Source organism: Balaenoptera ricei, chromosome 17 (assembly GCF_028023285.1).
Source record: "Balaenoptera ricei isolate mBalRic1 chromosome 17, mBalRic1.hap2, whole genome shotgun sequence".
Lineage (NCBI taxonomy): Eukaryota > Metazoa > Chordata > Mammalia > Artiodactyla > Balaenopteridae > Balaenoptera > Balaenoptera ricei.
The window spans coordinates 78484868-78496878 of record NC_082655.1 but is presented as its reverse complement, the minus strand read 5'-3'; positions in this window follow the sequence as shown (position 1 = coordinate 78496878).

Sequence of the window (12011 nt, the reverse complement as noted above, 5' to 3'; positions counted from 1 at the left end):
GAAATACCTAGATATAATTTAGCACTTTTAGCTTGTATGAATATTCCCCCCCTCAAGGATCTCATCTTTTAAGCAGTTGACTAGAATAGTTTTGAGTCATTTCAAAGTTTCTTTCTCTGAACAGATTGAATGGAGCAAAGAAAACCTCTGGTGTCCTTAGCAGGATTATGTAAGGTTACATATTTGCCTTTAAGTGTACCAAATGCCATTGAGTGGAAGCAAGCTCTGACATGATGTTTGGACAAGAATCCCGAAATTTTTTTTCTAATGAACCATTTTTGAGACTAAATATATGTTCCCCTGCATTCTCACGAGTCTTTGCCCTTAGCCATCACTGTTTCTCATCAGTACTGGATGAGTTGCCTGCATTTTTATGTTTCTAAGGAGAATTCCTTAAAGCCTTTTAAAAAATAGCTCAGGCTGTCTTTCAGAAAAATAGCTCAGAGGATGGTTGATGTGCGTGGTAGAAACACAGCAGGACTGAGGTGGTCGTCTCTCTAATTTCAGTGATGGATGCAAATCAACTCATGTTCATTTATCTTCAGCAACCCAATGTCACTTTTGAAAACAATCAAAATGATGGCTTCTGCCAGTTTGTGACTCATAACACCCTTTCTCCCCATCTGAAGCAGGAGCCTTTCAAAATGGCTAAGGATGGGCCTTTTCCCTCAATCACCCCCACCCCACCTCCGTTTCCAAGTTTCTGGTCCCGACCTGTATCAGGCTGTGAAGCGATCTTGACGGTTGGGTACCATCTCCTCTCCTCACCCGGGCAGGCTGCACTGTCTACTGCAGTAGACAAACATCTTGCCCAGTGGCTGTCCTGAAAATGGGCCCATGGGAAGATGCGGTAAGTGTGTGTGATCAACAGCCTCCAAAGTAAAACTCTGCGGCATGTGGGTGGAATTGTATAAAAACACAATGAGCCATTTAATTTTGCTAATTGTAGCAATTAGGCGAGCTCACACAACAGCAGAAAGCCAAATGGAAGAAGTGGCAAACAGCCGTTTACCCACAGAAATGAGGGGTTCAGGAGCTCTCCCTTGAGTGTTTGAGGCATCATGTTGTTTTGCCATCCATCTGAAGCTCTTTCTCTAGATTCCGTAAGAAAAAAAATCAGATGCTTTGTAATATTGCATGCAGTGATCTAGCGCAGAAATGTAAAACTTTAACCTTTTGTGGGCCTATGTTCTGCTAAATAAGGGGTCAGTTCATGTCTAATTGCTTTGCTAAAATCATTGCCATAATATACTGACATAAGTCAGAAACACTGACTGAATCAAATTTTTGCTTTGGTTATTCCCCCCACCCCCGAAGACTTTATGCCGTTCATTTCCCCATATGGATGGTAGCTGGCTGTGCCCCAGACTCTCGTGTGCCTGGGCTGTGCTAACCAGCTTTATCTATGTGATCTCTTCCCCTCCTCAAGGCCATCTATGAATTAAGTACCATTTACAGATGACAAAATTTAAGCTCAGAGACACTAAACTAGCCAAGGGTCGGTCCCACAGCTAGGAAACACTGGAGCTGAGAGTTGCACACAGCTTGTCATGACTTCTAATGACTACAAATCTTTCTAGAAAACCAAAGAATAGTTTCCCACCAAAATCTCTTCCTGACTGGGCAAGGTCTCTGGAGAGACAAAAACATGGTCTGATGATGAAATTTTTCAAAGAAAATTTCATTTAAAAGTCAAAGATGTCCTTCAAAATGAAAAGTTTAAAAAGTCAGTGATGAGAAACAGAAGTCTCTATTGTCTGTCACTGAATTTTACTGCAACTCCCTAATTCAGAGTAGGCAGATAAATACTTGTCTTCCATTCCAGACAATTGTCCCTCCCACCCCCATGGCCCTACTTTGCACTAAAGTAAGTGATAAATATAAATTAACCGATGGTTCTTTTCTTGTGTTCTCTACATGTATGCTACTGTCATCCAGTTAGGCAGAGTGAAAAATAGCCAAACCCCACTACTTACTTTGACCCTCTGACTGGGGAAAAAAAAAAAAAAGGAGAGCAAGAGAAAGGAAGGAAGAAGGAAAGATGGATCTAACAAATCTTTGAGTGACATTCTTTTCATATTTTAAGATAATTCTATTCCACTGCAATAATTTTCCCTAAATTTTATTTAATGTCTTGCAAGTCACAAAATTTAATACTTATGAGGATTATTATACCACTAGTGGAACCATAATATAAATCTGGGAACCTCATCTTAGATGGAAAGATTACATACAAAAAATATAGCAAACATTTACCAAATATGTGTTGAGTTGGATTATAAAATAATGTGTGTGTCCTCTCCCTCCTGAGCTTAGATGTAACGCATCTGGGGTCTACAGGATGACAGAGTTGTGACCCAACCAAAGATGTTGTTGTGTAGGCAGCCGTGTGTGTGTTGCTTGAATTCGTGCTAAAAAGGTAGCCAACAATAAACCAAAAATTTTCTCAACCCTGGTGTTTATTTAAACAAATAGATACGGGGATCAGTCTGAATTTAACATATTAAAAATACAAGCCATCTTCTATCTTCTGACTTTGATAGGATTTAAGCAGACCTTTATGAAGTTAGGAGTCACTAATTTTTATAGGAAATAGTATCTAAACGAGATCTCAGTGTTACTTGAGAACACTTCTTTTAGAGATGAGCACACTGGGATCCAAAGAGACCAGGCATGTTTTATCATCAGGATTCCTTCAGTCATTCATCTATCGCACGTGATCTACATGACTGGCATTGCCAGGCAATACACAGTCACATGCAAAAGGAATTCCACATTCCAGCAGCTCACACTTTGGTTATCGGTAGCAGAAGAAGAGTCTGCTGACTTCAGCTCTCATGCTTTCTACTCTACTACACTGCTTCTCTTTTTAATGTCTATATTTAATTCTATACTAGAGCAATAAAGAAACATAAGCTTTTCCAAGGTTGTGTTATGTAAGCCTCGCAATACACAATTAGCACACATAATGGCAAACATAAGGTAATGACATAAAAAGATAAATCAACAATGGATGACAGCCTATAAAAAGAAAAGTAGTTTTGTAATTTGTTTTTATGCCTCTCCAACACTAGATACTTTTAAATCAAGGCCACAAAGCAACAAAAAAATCGATACACTCTTTGGCACAAAGTATTTGACTCAAAACAATCATCTCTGCATTAACTTTGGAAATATTCCTGAGAATTTCTTTTAAGAAGAGACATAAAATTAGGATGCATCTGAGATGTCTGAAAATTTTTCTAATAGGCACTTCTCTGATCTTCAGGAAGCATCCTTTATGAGCACATATGATACTTTTTTGTCCCAGTCACCATTCTGGTTTTTAATGGAGCGGTTCTGTCTGGCCACAGAGGAAAGGAAGAGGGACTGTCAGGTAGACAGAATCAGGACATGTTGTGAGGTAGCCAGAAACCCCACTCTGGACAGTGCAAATGGGACATGCGGGTTTATAAAAGACCCCCCTTCCCCATGATCAGTAGAGAATCATCGCAAAAATCTCTCTGTCGACAAAAGTTAGATGTCCTAGTAGATTTCCCCAGAACATAGCCTCCAGCGTATGCATTATTTAGGAATAACAAATCTCCAGACATAAACCTCAGTTATCGCAACCTGAGAGGTTGTTCTGAAGCCCTGCTCCCCATGCCCGGAAGAGATGCATCACCTTTCAGGAGTCGGGACAGCCAGCCCCATCCCGTGAGGACACATGCTCGCATGGTACCCAATCCAATTCCCTCCTGCAATATGGCCCGGAGTGATTGGCTTCCCACAGATGTAAAGAGCATCTTATTTAAAGGCATCTATTAACTTGCATAACTAATTTTCTCTGAGTGAAATAATTCTGGTCAGGGAATCCTATAAACCCACAGGTCCTCTATGGAGTAAAAGGAGAGAGAGAAGGAAGCATATTAATTTTTATGAGCACAGAATACAACACCAAGAATTCCTTGGTGAATCCCATGAAGCATCAGTGAAACAGCTGACCTGATAGTAGTGCTAAGTCAGAGCCCTGATTTCTCAGTTCCTGCCACCATTAGTGGCTCATTATGATGACTGCCACTGTTTCAGCTGTGGTACCAGACAAGAAGAGTACAGTTACTGATAATGATGTTTGCAGAGAAAGATCATATTTAACAAAACATATCAACATCAAAACGAATTAATCAACTTGATAAGCAAATATTACCAGCACAATACCAGCAGAAAATTCTCCCGTGCTATTATTGAAGACTGCCACCTACTCTGTTATTAGAATTTCAGAAAATGTAAGGTTTCATGTTTTTATTTTACTTCCATCTACCAAATTAAGCTGGTGGCCATCTCCCCTCTCTCTTGCTTGATTTGCATTCAAATGGAACTAATCAAATTCTTACTTCATTTAAGTGCTACAAATACTAACAAATGGAGATGTGTTTAAGCTAATTTAATTGGACTGTTCTAGTGGCGGTCTGGTATACAGTTATATCACATCAACACTCTTAATTATTTCAAATTAATTCAGCTATCAAAACAAGTTCTAAAACATTCTTAAGTGTTTTGAAAATACATTTTGGGTTTCTATCATTGTAAGAAATTCCTGTTTGGATTACAAGCCAGTAGAATGCATCTTAATCAACACTGGCATTTTAATCCATTGTGGTTCTGGCAGATGAACACTTGAGTTTGGGTGATGGGTACCTCTATGATAACTTAACAATTAACCTTCCACCTGTGGCTTTCTATCTGTGTTGCTGAGAGTTCTTATTCTATCCAAATCGTGAGCGATAGCACATCATCCTGTAACCAAAGGAGATCTGTCAGCTGGTCAAAGAATTGTCATTTCTTATCTTCCTTTCAAAGAGCTAAAATATTCAAACCCCCTTATTAACCTTTCTAAGATATTGTACCTAGAAAAAGAAATGAATCTCTGAAGTGTGTCTTGAAAGCCTGGGGTGAAACGTTTTCCTCGGTCTGAATCAGAGTTTTGGAGCTCTCTGGAAAGAAAGCGATCTGTCCTGCCTTGAGGAAAGGGAAGGGGCCTGAGAAGATCCAGCCACACCAGAAACTCAGCTTCCACAAAGCTGCGTACTGCTCATGCTATTGATTCCCTTCTTCTTTTACAGAAACCTCTCGGAATTTGTCAAGCTTTACTGAAGGTGATTTGCATTAATTAATTCAACAGACCCTTTAATCTTGCAAATTCTTGACTTGTGAGATTGTAGCCAAGCTATTGCAAGGGGAAATGAATCAGTTAGTGGAAAGGAGCACTCGTTCAGGGCGGTGATGTGCCCAGGCCTGGAGAGAAAGACCTCCGTGAAGTAGCGCACTCAGGAATTCCTGCTTCCTGCTTTGTCATTCATGCTGTGAATATCCACCTGCTTCATTTGTTTCTGCCAGTAAGCACAGCTTTGAAAAAAGAGAAAAAAGTCAATGGCTTCCTGGGGGTTTTCATAGCTCAGAGTACTGGGTTATGGAGGCTCACCTTAAATGGATACAAATCTACCTGTGTTTGGAAATGAGAAAAAACTCATTGTCATCTGTTTAATGATCGATCCGTCTGAGTACAGGTGCTACTGTTCATTTCTTGAGAGTACCATTGTCAACGTTGTAATGACCAATTTATAAAAGTTGAATCTATAATTCAATTTCAGAGGTAAAATCTGCATGGATGTAGCTATTGAGTAATTTGATTCCTACCTTCCTAGGTGGTGACATTGCCAGTTTCAAACTGAGAGACATTTATATGTGGACTTGGCTCTCCTGTTGCTTCTGAGATCCTGCAAAACCCTGGTTAGGAGCTCTGAGATCACCGAGCGGACATTCTCAGCTCCTGAGTGTTCACTTAAAAGTAAACAGGTGATCTCATACTTAAAAATCACGGTTCTTTTCCACTTACTTCTCTGTTTTTAAGGAAAGGTTTGAGCTGCAAGGTAAGAATAAATGTACCTCAGTTCATAGTTTCAGAGTCTGCAAGAGAGTCAGGCATCCCTATGTTGTTATAAAGTTTTCTGTCTAACCTTTCAGTAGAACAGTTTTAGTAGTTAACACTAGAAGAATTGAGTGAAAGTCTTCAGATGTATCTGGTAAACAACCTAACAGAAAAAGAAGAAGAAGCAGGGATCCTTTTTGTGTGTGTTCCAGTGGTGTTTCACCTTCATAAAGGACCATCTTGGTGACAGTCTCCAAGATGCACCATGAGGTACGAAGTGAGAGTCCCAGTTATAGGCACCAGGATTGTCCTGCATGCCCTGCTTTGGCAAAGTCATTTTTCAGAACAAGCTCGAGGCACAAGCACTGAAATGTAATGGTAAACCGTGGCCTACCACCATGTAACTTATTTTCAATTGCAAGGCAATGAAAACTAACAAGTTGAAGACATTGTGAATTTCCTGATCTCCAAAGCCCAAAAAAAGGCACAAAGATCCTCTGTGTTGGCCAACAAGTTGATTGGCTGTGGGGACATAGGAGCAATAAACCATCCTGTAAAACAAGGCTCCTGAGTAAGAGTGACTGTGAGAGGTGTTGGAACTGAAGCTTTCTATAGCTGTAGAGGTGCAGGTATGGGGATTGAAGAGCAAACCTGTCAGTGGCTCATCAGGAATATTTGCCATTTTGTAGAGCAGAGGTTCAAGGTGGCCCCTGCCACGCCACGGCTATGACAATAGATGCGTCCACTTATGAAAGGACAAGGCATGGCTGAAGTGGAAGGACAGAGATGACATCAGTGGCTCTGTGTCTGAGACTAACTCTGTCCCTAAGGGGACTCTCCCCCTTGACAGTTTTCCTTGGTCATTGGCCGGTTCGCTGCTAGCTGGCTCTGCATGCCAAGGGCTTCTGATAGATTACAAAATGAGATATTTTAAGGTATAGTAAGGACTCTTGCTTGTAAAACATGACCGTTGAATCATCCCTCATTTTAACAGCAGTGAGATTCAGGGTGACCATGGCCTTACTCATCATCTCATTGTAAGTATACATCATGACATCCCAAGAACCTCTGTGTTCAAATCCACTAAACCAGGTTTACAAATTTATTAGTTGAATCATTACAACATATTTTGGATCTTGATTCTGCCATCACCTAGTCTGTGTCTCTATCCCCAAATAGCAAAAAGAATTCTGGTGAGAATGCTTTTCAGAATAATGGAAGTGAAAAAAGGTGAACCATGAAGCAATTTTTCAATGGAGACAAAACCACCAGACCATTGACAGCCCGAAAGCCCTGATTTTTCCTCGAGACTAAGTTTCTTTTCATTTGGGGGATTTCAACATCTGAATTTTCCAAATGACTGCTGACCCATCTTCACTAAACAGAAGTAGACACCATGGCATTATTAAAAAATAAAGACTGTCCACACAAATGCAAATATCCCAACAAAAAGTAAAGAAGTAGGTCACTCAAGGAGGGAATTTGGTCTTTGCGATGTCAAACATCTGGATAGTTGGGGAAATCCAGATGTTTGAATCCTCGTTTTCCATCTGGTTGTCTGGTGTTGTCTAGATAGACAGAAAATGCTCAGGTGTTGTAGGTAATGGAATTTAACCTTCTTGTGCATTAATCTATTGCTGGTGATATTCTGCTGCTAAAAATCTCTTTGTTGTGCAAAGGGAAATAAATAATGCAGAGCCAATGCTATTTGATTTTTATTTACTTTCGGCAAACGTGTGGAGGGGAGAGGTTTGGGAGGCTGTCCTGGGTGTATTGGGAGTTGGTTTTGTCACAGACCTCCTGCAGAGCAAGAGTTCTGGAGGCCTGCCTCTCAGCTCCTGCCTGGCAAGGAACCTTGTTATTCAGCCATTTTCCATCTTTTATAATTTTATAATTGCTCCTCTGCTGTTCACATATGCTTAATCCTTCACAAAGTCTACTTGACAGAATCATTCAAGGGAAATACAAATTTGTGAATGTTTTATTCTTCAAATAGGAAGTTTTGATTTTAAGGATTTCTTAGACCTTTTAAGCATAAAAATATAAACTATAGTCGGCTCCTGTATCCGAGGGTTCCATATCCAAGGATACAGAGGGAGGACCACTGTAAGAGACTTGAGCATCCTCGGATTTTGGTATCCAAGGCAGTCCTGGAACCAATCCCCTGTGGATGCCCAGGGTTGACCTTATTTACTACAGTTATTTCATGGTGAATTTCATGGTGTCAACAGAAGCAAAAGCTGTCTTTCCCAAGTTAAACAAAACACATAATTTTTTTGGTTTGCTTTATTGATGTCATTCCAATTGCCAAGAACTAACTGCTTATCACTTTGGAATATTCGTGTTTTCTTTGTAGTCACGGGAACAAAAAGAAAAAGATGACATCAAAGGGAAATTCACCTTCCAGAAGGGAAGTTTGAGATAGTCTTAGGACTTTCATACTGGTAATTACTGGAGGGCGTTTCTTCCTTTTTTCATCTGATTTGGCTCTGGATTGGTGAGCGAGTGTATTTCCTCAATTGTGTGCGTACTTCATCATTGTTCTGAAGCTGGTCCAAATTCAGACCCATTCCTTTTAAAGTGCGCTTATGCTGCAGAATGAAACCCAAGGCGCTGTTCAGTCTGCACACAGAGCCCTGAGGGTGTTCAGCTATGCAAAGACCGTGAGAGCATTTCCAGAGAAAACCGAAATATTTAGTAGATTCTTAGGTAATGTTTGTGCTGAATTCTGCCCGGGGTGCCAAGTTACAACACCTGCATGGGGTAGGCGGTCCCTTCCTTGTCGGGTCCCCCCTCCCATCAGATGCAGAAGTTTCCCCAAATCAAGTGGGTCCTCCACCCGGTGCCGCAAGGGCCTCCAGCCCCCGATGTCGTTGCTCTGTGCTTTGTAAATGCTCCTTGGAGGGTGGTCTTGGAGAGCTGCGACCCCCAGGTGCATGTGTGCACACCAATCTAGCTCGGATTTGCCTTTCTTCTTCCCTGAGATGTGTACTTCACTAAGTCCTTTTCCACCTCTTTTTTCCTTCATGTAATTGACAGGATGTTCAAGTCCAAGGTTTAGGTGAATTGGCAACAAAGAGGCAACAATCGGTCAGTAAGCCACAAAAACACTGAGCATTTTTTCAGTTATCTTTTCTTATGTGATAATTAAACGGAATTTATGGTTTAGTAGAAAACCAAAAATCCCTGTGTTGAATATCATGATTGTTTTAAATATACTTAAATATATTCTATGAAACAGATTCCTTTTACACTATGGCATAGATTCCTTCCTGGAAACAAAGACACAGAGGGGTTGGTCCAGTGCTGGGGACACAGGGTCGGGGAATCTGAGCGCCCGGCATCCTCATCCTTGGCCGTATTTTTCTCACATGTGAAAGAGAGATGATATTTATCTACCTACCTCATAGCCGTGTTGGGGAGATTAGTTAGAGTTCAAAAAGTGCTTTGACACCCCGTAACTAGTATTAGCACAAAGGAGAACCGCATGGCCGGGAGGGATTAGGCTTTGGAGGCAGGTGGAGGCGGGTTAGAAACCGAACAGCAATAACTCACCGAGCAAAGACTCTGACTATTCTTGATCACTTAATAAAAGCAAAACTTTTTCTTCAAAAGTCTATGTAGAACTTCTTTTTAATTATGAGCTTTTTAATGAGAAAATTAACTCTTTTCATACAAACATTGAGAATGGGAATTTTCCTCTTAACCAAACTGAATTTTACTAAATATTTATCAAATGTATCCAGAAAACTTGGCTCCTTCTGACGCCTAAAAAGTTGGCACCCCTGATCCCAAGCTACGCTTTCCAGAACGCTTGCATGACACCTGATTCAGTACTAATGATTAGCAAGTGGTGCTCTGAAACCCACTACCAGGAGGGGAAATTTTAATAGATATTATTGCGATTAGATTTTGTGTTGTTTACAATGAGATTCTTTCTCATCCCTTAGAGGACACATGTCTCCCTTTACAACCCAGTAAAGGAATCTAAAGCCTTATTTTTTCCCGAACTCTTGAGTTGATTTATTTTCAGATTATATTATATATTATATATTATTTTAAATATTTCAGAGAAATGTTGGTTTGCACAAGGGCTTCAGCTGTACATGGATACACGTCTATTCTTACACGTACACAGTTGTGAGTACTTTCCAGAACAGAGGAGATGGTGGGGAAACCACTGCAGAGAACGTCCTGTGCAACTTCCTGCCAAAGTAACATGTTTTTTCTTAAATATTTAGTCCTGAGAAGAGCTAGTGCTAAGTAATATGATTTGTCATTTTTGAGTCAGGGAGGCAATATTGCAAAATATTATTTATGGGAATATACCCATGAAACAATACTAACAATGGAGAAAATGTTTTAATGATGTGACTTCATGAGGGAAAGTTGTTGTACATAAATATTATCATTGTGCCCTTATTTAATAACCATATTCCTTTGCAAAAAAAAATGCATGCTCTTAAAAATATGAAATAGGGTTTCAGAAGGTTCACCAGATAAGTGGGTTTAAAATCATGTTGTGCCTGGAGCTGACATAACATACGTATTCAACAGAATCTCTTCTGGATTCTAAAATCTTGTTGCCAGTGGTACATCCAAGGCTTAAAATTGCAGACTGGTTAATCATTTCTAATGCATGGTATTAAGCTTTCTGAAGCATGAATTTAACCTAGGCTATTATCTGACCCATTTAAAAAAATTATGTTGCCACATCAGACTTAAGTATCATTTTGGTGGTGGTGTTGTTCTTTTGGTTTTGGTTTTGTGGGGTTTTTAGACTCAAAATATGATTATAGGAAGTGAGTCAAAATAATTTGGATTTCTCTGGCTTTTTTTTTTTTTTTCCAGTTCCTAGCATCAAAACCTTTTCAACCAAAAGTGCGGTGGAATATCCTTGTTGCTATGAAGGGAAATATCTGTGTCTTTCCTTTGTTTTTGCACCAGAAAACTGAGATTGACTGGCCTTGGTGCAAGGACCTGGAAATAAGATGGGGTGAGGCAGCTTTCCAGGTGGATGGGCTGGGAGGAGAGGAGGTAAGTGGGCAGAACAAGTCATTGGGAGATTTCACCACAAGGGTACAAAATAGAATCCAAAGGGGTTAGAGCTGACCGTTCTCCAAAATGAATCTAAATTCTAGATTTTAAAAAAAATGGAGACAAAATGTTATTAGATATAAGCTATATATCTAATCACTGGGGAAAAGGGGATTTGAATGCCCCACACATTTCACTCTTTTTAAGACTTCCCAGCCCCGCATGAAACTCTCCAGCGTCCTCGCTGAAAATAAGAGACTCTTTCAGAAAAACTAGTTTCTGGCAAAGATAAATCTGATTATACTGCTGTGGACCAGTCATTATGTCCTCATCATGTATATGATGTTTTTTAAATGTAGCTGTCAACTTTCATGGCTACTTCCGGTTAACATTCTATCCCGTAAACAAAGAGAAGAAAACACATGGAAAATTCTGTTTTGCTCAGAAGGAATGTCTCCCAGCTTATTTATATCCATTCTTATCCTTGGCATGTTATTATCACAAAACTCCTTTCATATCTAGATGGTACCAGATATAGGTAAAAAAGGAAGTTTTCGGTCAATTGCTTATTGAATGTCCACCTGAAGCCTCTCTTTAGGCTGGAAGAGGGGATGTTGTGTGAGAATTTTGCCTCTGCCAGATCACTCCTGCATTTCTTCTTAGTTAACAGAGAGCTCAGTGACCTGGAGGGAGATAAGATGATAGATATGCAAATAGGCTTTCCTATTCTCAGAACAAGGAGGGAAGCCAATAAGCCAGACATTTCCTCCCCCTTTGAAACCAAATAATACTTTGAATTTAGGGCTAAAGACAAAAACGTCATAAAAGTATAAGAGTGAAATCATCCTTCCTATTGATTTTTCTCTGTTCCTACTAAATACTTTTTACAGTTTAGAACAAATTTTCTAGTAACGATAACTAATGCCCTGATATGTTATAGTTTCGCAGAAATAGGGAAAGCATGAATTATAAAATTACTGGGGATATAGGCTTCATCTGTACTGACATCCTACCAAGCAAATTGGAAACATATACTACTACCACTAATATTTTGGTTTCATTAATA